This window comes from Pundamilia nyererei, unplaced genomic scaffold (assembly GCF_000239375.1).
Source record: "Pundamilia nyererei isolate P.nyererei 1_Seehausen unplaced genomic scaffold, PunNye1.0 scaffold00155, whole genome shotgun sequence".
Lineage (NCBI taxonomy): Eukaryota > Metazoa > Chordata > Actinopteri > Cichliformes > Cichlidae > Pundamilia > Pundamilia nyererei.
Window position 1 is genome coordinate 588,520 of NW_005187556.1, and position 10,379 is coordinate 598,898.

The window sequence follows — 10,379 nt, forward strand, 5'->3', positions numbered from 1 at the left end:
TTTTTAACAGGATTTATTTCAAAGCATTTTTGGTTTGTATTTCTCAAATGTAAACGATGATAATGTATTTAAAAAGAAACAAAGTTATGTTATGCCTGTCAATCATTTAACCTACATCTGAGGCTTTGAGGCATAAATAATGCAATTTTATTCTAATTTGAATACCAAAACTAGTCCTGAGTCCACTTTTTCTCTAATCGGAATGCAGAGAATCAAATAAGGACACTTTAAATTCAGCCTATAATGATCATTTTTGAACCATAATTAATAATTTGGGGGTATTGTTTTTGCTCTTTCAGTGATTTCCTGCTGTAGAATCGTGAACATTTAATAGAACATTTTCTGGAGATTCCAGCAATGGAGCATTTTGAGGAGCTGTCCACTGCTGCCGTGCTGAAAATCTCTACATTACACTCTACGTCTCTGATTTTCCACTCTTTTGACAAATTACACTTCCTCAACTTTTTGTTTATGTTGCTTAGGTGTGTTTTGACAAAAGCACTATCATATGTACTGAACTGAAATGTTTACACTCATCTTCTCTTAAATGCTGACTCAGTAGTTGTTTCTTCAAACACTACCTTGACCTGACAAGGACTGCAATACTGACCGAACGCTGACTTACCCAGAAGAAAGGAAGAGGGTATCATGGTGTTCTTAAAACATTTCTTTTCGGCTAAAATCAATATTATAAAATAGTACTAACTAAGACCCCTCTTCACCATAGTTTCCAGTCCAATCCATTATATAGCCATTTCCTGTAAATCTTTATCCCCAGAAGCCAAAATCTTGTTCTGATTAAGCTCAAGAGTCTATAACAGGGGTCCCTAATCCCTGTCCACAAGGGCCGGTGTCCCTGCAGGTTTTAGATGTGTCCTTGAGCCATCACAGCTGATTTAAATGGATGCATTACCTTCTCAACATGTCTTGAAGTTCTCCAGAGGCCTGGTAATGAACCAATCATTTGATTCAGGTGTGTTGACCTAGGGTGAGATCTAAAACCTGGGATTGGGGACTCCTGTTCTATAACTTAGGTACAGTGAATTATCACAGTCATAAACCTGAAACATTGTTAGCCCATCACCTGTGGTCCTTCAGTACAAAATGTTAAATATGCACATCCCAAAATGTGAAATCGTCTTCGTTACCAAGCAAATGTCTCCGATATTCCTTATGACAATTAATATATTAATTTGAACTTATTACTAATTCCAATTTTATTGGAGGCTCAGAAGTATCCCCAATGAAGTCCATCTTAATGAATTAGTGTCCCTTACTAATTAAGGCATTAAAACAGGGTTGTCAGTGTATGAGTGATAATAAGTTCCTCTTAATCAGGAGCTTTGAATATTTGAATTAATTTCTGGAAATAGGCCATTTACTTAATAAGAAGACCATTGTGCAGTACAGTCAAGAGATGGTTTTTATCTACTATAAAACCTCTTTAAGGTGATTATGATGTTGCATTTGTGTTGGTAATTGTGCTTATTACTAAATGAACAAAGTTATGATTGTAGTACTGTGTGACACAATGACAAGCTGGACTGAGCTGAATTTGATAAAAACATTTAATTTTGAAGATAATTAGGGATTAATCACAACTGTAAAGACACTGGGTTTCACTGAGAAAGGGATTCTTTACAATTTGAAAGCAAATGTTCAGGGGGTTTATTTAACTTTCATTTTCATAGCAGCTTATGCTAAAATGATTTTCGTGGTCAAATCAGGAGAATGGCATTGCAGCTGTTAATAAAAAAAAAGGCAAATAAGGGATTTAAATTTACCAAGATGCAACATATCAGTGAGGAGAAGATCTGGATGTAGGATGACAGGCTCATAGGTCATAATTTGTTCCAGCTTTCAAGTGGTAGAACAAAGGTGAAGAAAAAGAAGAGAAAATGCTACTTGCTAAAAAAGTACACAACATAATTGAAATAATCCATTTTATAGTGAACTTTAATGTTATTGGTGTTATAATGCTACAGTTTTTGGCTAAGCCCCTTTCATGTAGTTTAAACTGTGTCAAAATAATTTCGTTTAGTTTACAGCAATATAACATTAAAACTGCCATTTAAATGTTTCAAATGTTAGTGACAAAACTCTCGCTGCACACGTATCCACGCTGCGTGTCGGGATGCCACAGTTTTCCTGTTTTTCCTGTTGATAGCACCTCATATCTTGTTGCCACTGTCACCATTTGTTCTCATAAAACGCTCACTGTTTCAGTTCACAAGTTTATAAATGCTTCATTCTGGATTTTTTTTACTCTGTTGGAAGTTTTTCACACTGCAAACTGTTTCCCTCCGGCTGTTGGGAAGACCTGACTACCCAAATCTCAATTCAGTGTTAACAAAAAATCATGTAGGGAACAAAAGAAAAAAAGTGGATAAACGATAGAAGATTCCTGAGCTGACTGAGCTCTGGTGCCTGAATACTGATGGAAAACCAAATACAGCAGAAATTACTAAAGTGTAAAACAGGATAGGATTACAAAATAAAATCATAAATGCTGGAAGCAGAAATTTAAACTAGACTTTAAAAGCGCATGGAGCAAAGAAAGCTTTAAAACAATCAAGTAGATCATCACATCCTCAGATGAAAGTTATACTGTAATACTATATAAGTAATTAAACAAGTTAATTAAATTAGTGTTTTGTTTTATAATAATCTTTTGGTGACTCACTGTTATGTAGTACTGAATCTGGGCATCACGACTGCTTTTTTTCACCCACATCAAATTTAACGTATCCGTCATTTGCTATGACTTCTAGGAAACTTCTAGTTCAGAAAACCCTGAGAGGACTGAAATATTGGCCCTAAAATCTGGAACTGGCAAATAATTAAACAAGAAACAGATAAAAGACTCTGCAGCAGCGATAGGTCAGTGTGGAGCAAGGCAAAGCAACTGCTGAGCACCACGAAACGTCCACGTGTCCCATGGTGCCGGGCAGGGCTCCGCAGATGGCGTTCCCAGGTTAGTTAGCTAATGCTGGGGGTGGGGTGGAGGGTTGTTTTCTGTTGAGAAGGCAATATGTCTCTCTGTCAGCACTGAGAGCCTCATGCCAACTGACAGGGGAAGAGACAGATATTTAAAGATAGAAAGAATGAAAGACCACATAAAGAGGAAGAGAGGGAAAAGAGGGAAGAAGAGGAAGAAGAAAATATAAGGGCTAGAAGGTCAGATGCATCTACTGCATGAAAGAACTCCAGATTTAGTTATAAATGGAATAAAGAAGCAAAGGAAGAGGTTGGACTGTGTGCTATGACACAGAAGAACTGGTCAAAAGGATTATGGAGAAGAAGATCAGGGTGAAAAGGAGGAAATTAATTCTGAAAGCAGTTACATCAGGAAAGAGTGGGAAAAAGAAAGGGAGAAAAAAGGAGAGGGAATGTGGAAGGAGGGTAAAGGAGGAAAACAACGTAGAAAAATAGCATCACAATCCTTTAAGACTTTTCATGGAATTTAGCTGAGAAAGAAAGCGGTACTTGTAAAAAGAAAGCTTTGGGAAACAAACGTCATCCTATAGGTCGTAGAATGACTTCTGGACTGATAAAGATAATTAGCTCATGCAGCAGGTAAACACACACACAGTAGAAGGAGCCTATGAGAGACTGCCTGCTACTGTGCTAAAGACAGGTAGGGAAAAGCAGACATGCAGTGAAATAATAAAAGAGGAGGAAGAAGAAAAATGAATGAGAGCTTAGAGGGAAAGACCTTGGCCCAAAAACTGAGGAAAGTCCACACACACACACACATGCGCATGCACACGGACGCATACACAAATACTATGTCACACACATGCATGCACCAGGGCTGGCAGGCAGACAGCGTTAAGTGTGACACATCCTGCAGTGCATGTCTGTGCAGAGCAGCATTCACAAAACCCTGAAAAGAATCTCTCCATGTCCAGTCACACACAGTTTCATTCACCTTCAGTGTGAATTTCGTATAATTTGGGTTTGAGCTCACACTGAGCTGTGACTGGCCTGAAGACGAACTGACCTTGCATGATTCAAACACTGAAAATGCAACACTGCTGATGGGTGCAAAGCTAGCAATTTATAGCTAGTCTTGGTTTAGTCAGATTTAAAACACTGGAAAGCCCTTCATCTCATGCATTTAGAACTATAGAATTATAGGCGATTGGGACTGCTATTACCAATCCCATAAGCTCACCCACTCAGAATGCTTGGCTATAAGTATAATAAGATGTGGAGGGTGTGAGCTTTTCTACCAAGCATTCTTGTGTACGTCTTGTTTCTTACAATATTATGTATTAATAATATTATGGAAGTGATCCCTTATGGACATTTGCAGGATTACCAGAGAATAGAGGACAAGATCCTGAAGCAGTTAGAGAGAAATCAAAAAGACACCCTGAAGGAGGCTACTGAGTATTATACAGGTCCATATTACTTTCCCTGAGCCTTTGTTTTGCTAGTGGCCTTTTTGATGGGATGGGACTTTTATTTTGGCTTGCTTCCCTCAGATTAGAGATGCCACATCGAATCATTATATAAGTAAATCTTGTATCTCAGTACAATACTGTGCTGCAGCTTAAGGGCTGGTGGTTTAATATTTAAGTGCTCAGCTGGAACAGAAACACGGCACTGTGTGAGTTGATATCCTTCATCTACACGTGCGCTGAAACTGGGTTAGTTTGAAAGAAGTGTCCATATTTGTCACTGATGGTAGTGCTAATGTTAGCAGCACAGCTATCACAAGCACCACTGTGTTAATTTGTATAATGTCATGGTAATGCTAGCCTTCTTCCTTTTATATATACACATGCTAAATAAAGGGTTTGGAAACACTTTTGCTTTTTGTCCCACCTCTGGTATATCTTTAACCTAATTTCAGCCACTCCTTCAAACTAACAGCAAAATGGGCGATCTACTTCCGCTGCATGTTTCCGTTTTGTTATCGCATGTTCACACTGGAAATGTTTTTTACAGTCTTTACAAACTGACATGCTGACTCTTGTTTAAGTTTAAATTTGTAGTTAAGAAACAGACAAATGATTGAAAATGGTAAGAGGTGGGTTCTCCAATGTCTGACACCAAACCAACCACCTCACACCACCTTCCTAAAACGTAGCATAATTTCTTTTTTTTCATTCTTAATTCATTAATTTCTTCTTCATCCATTAGTAACTATCAGCGCAGCCTAGTTGCAAAAAGACAAATTTTCTTAAATTTGCAGACAGAGCAGTGCCTTCAAGGATCAACTCAGTTTCAGATCAGTTTGCTGTTACTGTACGATTCCAAGAGTTCAATGACTCACTCTTGGTGCTGGATACTGCAAAATATCGCCTCACAAAATCATCAATTATGAGGCAGCTTTCTATCTGTCCTGCTTTAGTTGTTGTAGCGCTTCTATAGTCATCTTAAAGAATTCAGAAGTATATTCTCATGTCATATGATGTTGGTTTTACTGTGTAGCTTTCAATCCTATTTTAAGCCCTGTGTTACAATATTTTTTTAACTAAGTTTTGTTATTGTCGATCTTGAAAGAACATTTAACAATGTCATATTAATAAGATAAAAGTGTTATGTCACTATTAACATTATAACCGGTTAATACCCAACTACAGTCACTGTCTACTCCTTAGATTAAAATGGACTTTTCATTTAAGTAGCAGCAGTAACCACACTGGTTTGCAATTACATCATTCTAATTTAATTTTACTAACGTTGCAGATGCAATTTAAACTTCATCTTGTAGTTTAAGTTGTGGGCTTTTCAATGACAGCAGTGCTGTGTGAAGCACTTTACAGTACCTTGAGTAACCCCAGTGGAAGATGAAGCACTGACCCTGCCATTGTGAGTGACTCATACCATCAATCAGCTGTTTAAACAACTGAAGTTAGAGTATGATTCATTTCGCCTCACCTCAGAGAACAGCACGCCTACTGAAGATAATGATACCTCATGTCTCATACAACCACAGGTCTATAAACATGTGTAGAGAAGTTAACAGTTGTCTGTTATACCTGACCACCTTGTCTGCTGTACAGGACAAGGTTTGGTTTGAATCGGGAGAACTGGCAGCTGTGTTTCTCCTTGCTAGCTTGCTCGGTGGTTTGTTACAGTAATCTAGGAACCATTTGATATTTGATTCTTGGGGAATGACACCAACTTTAGATGATGTGAACATTTTAAACATATTTTATGGCCTTTGATCTCCATTTATGTTATCAACTTAATTGTTGTTTTAAATGTGTTTTCCAGATACCACCTGCTACCTGAATGTAGTGAACAGAACAAAATAATGCTAACCATTAGGGCTAACCTTGTTTTGTGTATACTTTATAACAATGTGACAGTGAGGCGCGCACAGAAACCATCATTATTATGCAGCACTGTTGATGTTTTTGTGTTTCTGTTTCAGATTTTTGTTGAATGCATACTTTAAAAAAAATAAACATTTTTTTTTTACCCCTTAACATTTTTAGATAAACTTTTCCCTCACATGGGCCAACATCTTTTTAATTGTTTCTTTCTAGTGATAGTCCCAGTTCTATAAAAGGCTTTGTATATGAAAATGTGTTCTTCTGCAAGGTTAAAAATTGCTGTGTTCAGACTGAAGTGGGAAGTTGCACCTAAAGTCGAACTTCTCACTTGGAAAATCAGCAAAGCCCCACCAATCCCAACTTTGTCACCCACGATGGCAGCAGTGGACGCAAATGGTAGTAAAACTGTAACATTTGTGATCTGTACTACTGTGTTTGTGTGCTTGTGATTCACTGCACACAGACCACTGACCATGCTCTATCTGTGAATGTGCATCAGTGGTGTTTTAAACTGTGGAAACAATAACAAAAAGACAGGTATTGTGTTGTATTGTTAGTGTTGTATGAATGGTTCTATCTGCTAGGGAGCATAAAACATGTGTTTCCTTGCTTCTCTGGCTAATACTACTGCAGTACAGTGAACATGGGAATGACGTCATTCCCAGTTCTGACTTGTGAAGTAAAAGACACACAACATAAAGATGACATTTATCCAACTGCACCATCTTCTTGGACAAAATAGTACAGGATGAAAGTACAGCCTGGCCCGTGTTTAACTTCAGATGATATTGCTTGAACACAGTATTAATGTTTTGGACATGTAAAGCCATAGCAGCTGTTTCATCGCATTCTGGTAGGTTTAATTCATTTTGGAAAGTTTCACAATAAACTTTTTTAAGCACAGAAATTTACAATAAGTGTCTTTCTTCAGATGAGGAAAACATTCTTCTAGGCTATATGTCAGAAGGGAATTTCATTACATCCACAAGTGTTCCTGGAACTTCAATCTCTTATATGGAGTAGGAAATGTACTTTGGAAGTTGTGCCAGAAATTTTCTTCGTCCACTATTCCAAAGCATACATGAGGTACAGAAGGGTGGGGGTGGTTGCGACCGTACTCCATAATTGGTCAGATACTGAACTGGTGAAACAAATTTGTGACAGCCTCCTAAACTAGTACAATGTTGCTAACTTAGAAACTGTTTTATTTCTCTCTGTGACACCTGCAGGGACATGCTAACTCAGAGAAGGCTGGTATTTATGTCAGGCAGCTTTAGAATGAATTTTCTTATCTTTCTATCTAAAAGTGTGTTTACCTATTTTCAGATATTTTATTCTCAGTGTTGCACTTGAGCCCCACATAGATCCATTTTAATATTATAGAACAACTGAATTCATAATTTATCCATGGAACTTGAAAGTTTGTCATTTGGTTTTTTATTAGCTTTTTGTTTTTTGAAAAGGACTTTCTATCACTGTTGTGATAAGTCTTACACGGATTATTTTTTTATTATACTAACATGAAGTGAGTTCTTGGGGCTGGATGGACATGCTGAGACAAACTTGGTTCCATTAGAGCCTCCAGTTAGAAATTAAAGCCTTTCTGATTTGTGCCTTCTAAGGGAGAAACCACAAATTCTGGCTGCGCTTTCTCTCAGCCTGCAGAGAAAATATGTCTCTCACACGGAAATATTAATTTTCTGGAATTCTGAGTGGTGCAGATTTCAGGTTGTAGAGTTCACGTTGTCACCTCAGTTTTAATTTAAATCGACCACTTCTCTTACGGCTTATCAACCAAAATTACACCCAATTTAATGCCAATTTGAGTTTCCATTAGAACCACCCACATTGCTAACTCTATCTATCACTGGGACCTAATGAGTAACTGAAAACACCAAAAAATCACCATCCTAAATGTTTCGTGCCTTGAGCGCTTGCAAATTGTAGCCATGGAATTTTCCATCGCTACTTCGCATCCTACACACTGCAAGAGCTAATACAAACTCTTTGCCATCAAGAAGATGAATAATTCATGTTGTAGAGATTAACATGAACTTATTTCTACAAATTTGCCGTTTTACGTTTGTAAAATATTCTGATGCCGTGTCAAATTAAAACTCATCATTAAAACGGACATATTTGCAAAGAAGCTTAACCGTAAAAGACAAAATGCAGACTTCAAATAACATTTTCTCTACATTTTTACCTTTTTCCCTCACAACGGCACGCGCACGCACGTTATCCACAGGTAAGTCAGGAGAAAGAGCGAGACCCAATAAGAAGTGCTGCAGTCTGCTGGAACAGTATCACAGGATGGGTTCCCCAAGAAGCAGCCAAGAGTTCTTTAGAGCACATACACATAAACACACAAATGTGTGCACACATCCCCTCCCTCTCTGACACACGCACACATACAGTCACACGATCGCATCTACCTCACACACTTTGCTTCCCCGCCTCCCCTTTTTTCTCTCCTCCACGCGCCGAAGCCAAGCGGCTTTACTGTGCTTTTCACCAGACTGTATTCAGACTGTACAATTTTACAGCGCGCTCCTTCCAAGTGCACCACGGTAATCACGGTACAGTAACATTCCTGCACTAACTGGCGAGGAATCAGCCGTGCAAACACGCTCATCAGCAGCTGTCAACAGAACACATCTTCCCTCCTCAACCTGAGGTGAGCACAAAGATCACTCTCTTATACAACATCCTTGGCTTTTTTTTAGCGGAATAAAAATGTTTCACCAAGACAGTCATGGGCATGAGCATGATCTGTCATCCATGTAGCCGAAACTAAAGTCCTGACGAGCGCATCCAAAGACACGGGGGTCGCTGAGGCGAACCCAAAAAGTGTGAGCGGCTTTAAAACAGATGCGAAAATGAGGTGGTTTGAGTGGCGTGAAAGAAATGAGAGATACATGAATAAAATGAAGGCGCGGTTTGAAAAGACAGCAGAAGCTGAAGCTACTCACCCTGCAGAGATGAGAGCTGGTCGGACGGTGCAGCCGAGATCTGTGCGCACTGGGAAGCCTGGGTACCAAACTGGCAGGTTCCCCCTTATCTCGGTCTCTCTCTTCACTGCTCTCGGTACGCACACGCTCTGCCTCTCTATCCCGTGTTTCCCCGAATCTCCCCACTTCTCCTCTCTGTGCTGCCCCCTCTCTCACTCCTCCCCCTTCTTCTCCGTCTTTACTTCACTCTGCTCTTCAGCACTGCGGAGAATCGCTTGAATTGGCTTCACTGTAGTTCGGGTATAGGGAGGTGGGACTGGTGTGTGTGTGTGTGTGAAGGGTGTTGGTGTTGGTGGGGTTACAGTGATGTAGGCTGGAGGGAGAATGAGGCTCACGCGAACACGCACAAAAGGCAGCATGGCCCAGGAGCGCGCGGGCTGGGATTGAGGACACATTATGTACACTGAAAACAGAAATTCAAACATACACCAACAATTAATGGCCATGAACAAAACAGCCAAACATACCGTGGGCCTGCATTAATCGTGTCTGCATAATAACAAATGAAAATGAGTGATTAATGCCACATGGAACCTACATGGTTCTCTTCAGGAATAGTTTTAGTTTAGTAAAAATCAAAAAGGTCATTATCTTGGAAAACATCAAGTTAGCTGAACCATGAAAACACTTACATTGAAATAAATGCCTGAATATTGGGGCCAGTATTCCCCGATGCCTGCTGGCTGCTATTACAAGATAGTTTTATACAAACAGACAAACAAACAAAAACAATCAGCATCAGATCATCATTTGGCAGCACACTTGTATCATGACTCATAAGCGCAGCCAGTTTTGCATTGTGTAATTAATGAAGCACCAAAACATCTCAAAATGCCCATGTAGCTTAGCCCCTTAATTGGCCATATTTGAGAGGGTAAAGCCCTATGTTGCCAGCTAGCAAAATCCATCTAACATGTGCAGGTACATGCTATTAGTCCTAAGCAATATGCAAATAAAATAATTTGCTTCAACAACTGCACAGTGTCATCGGCATAGTAGTGAAAGTCAATAACAGATTGAATAGATGGTCTGTAAATGCAATTAATCTCACAGTAAGGCAAAATTAGTTGTCAGA

General features: G+C 39.1%; 1 protein-coding gene across 2 annotated transcripts in view; it reads right to left on the reverse strand.

Annotated features, from left to right (window-relative positions):
• The window catches only part of LOC102206512 (voltage-dependent calcium channel gamma-7 subunit-like), a 38,901-nt gene extending 29,441 nt beyond the window's left edge, over positions 1-9,460 (reverse strand). The window contains exon 1 of one of the 2 annotated variants that reach the window (XM_005745191.1): positions 9,266-9,460. The gene's annotated coding sequence lies outside the window, so the exon portion shown is untranslated. Of the gene's footprint in view, positions 1-8,499; positions 8,586-9,265 lie in introns of those variants that run through there. The other variant, XM_005745192.1, reaches the window with a different exon arrangement.
• Positions 9,461-10,379: the final 919 nt, after the last annotated feature.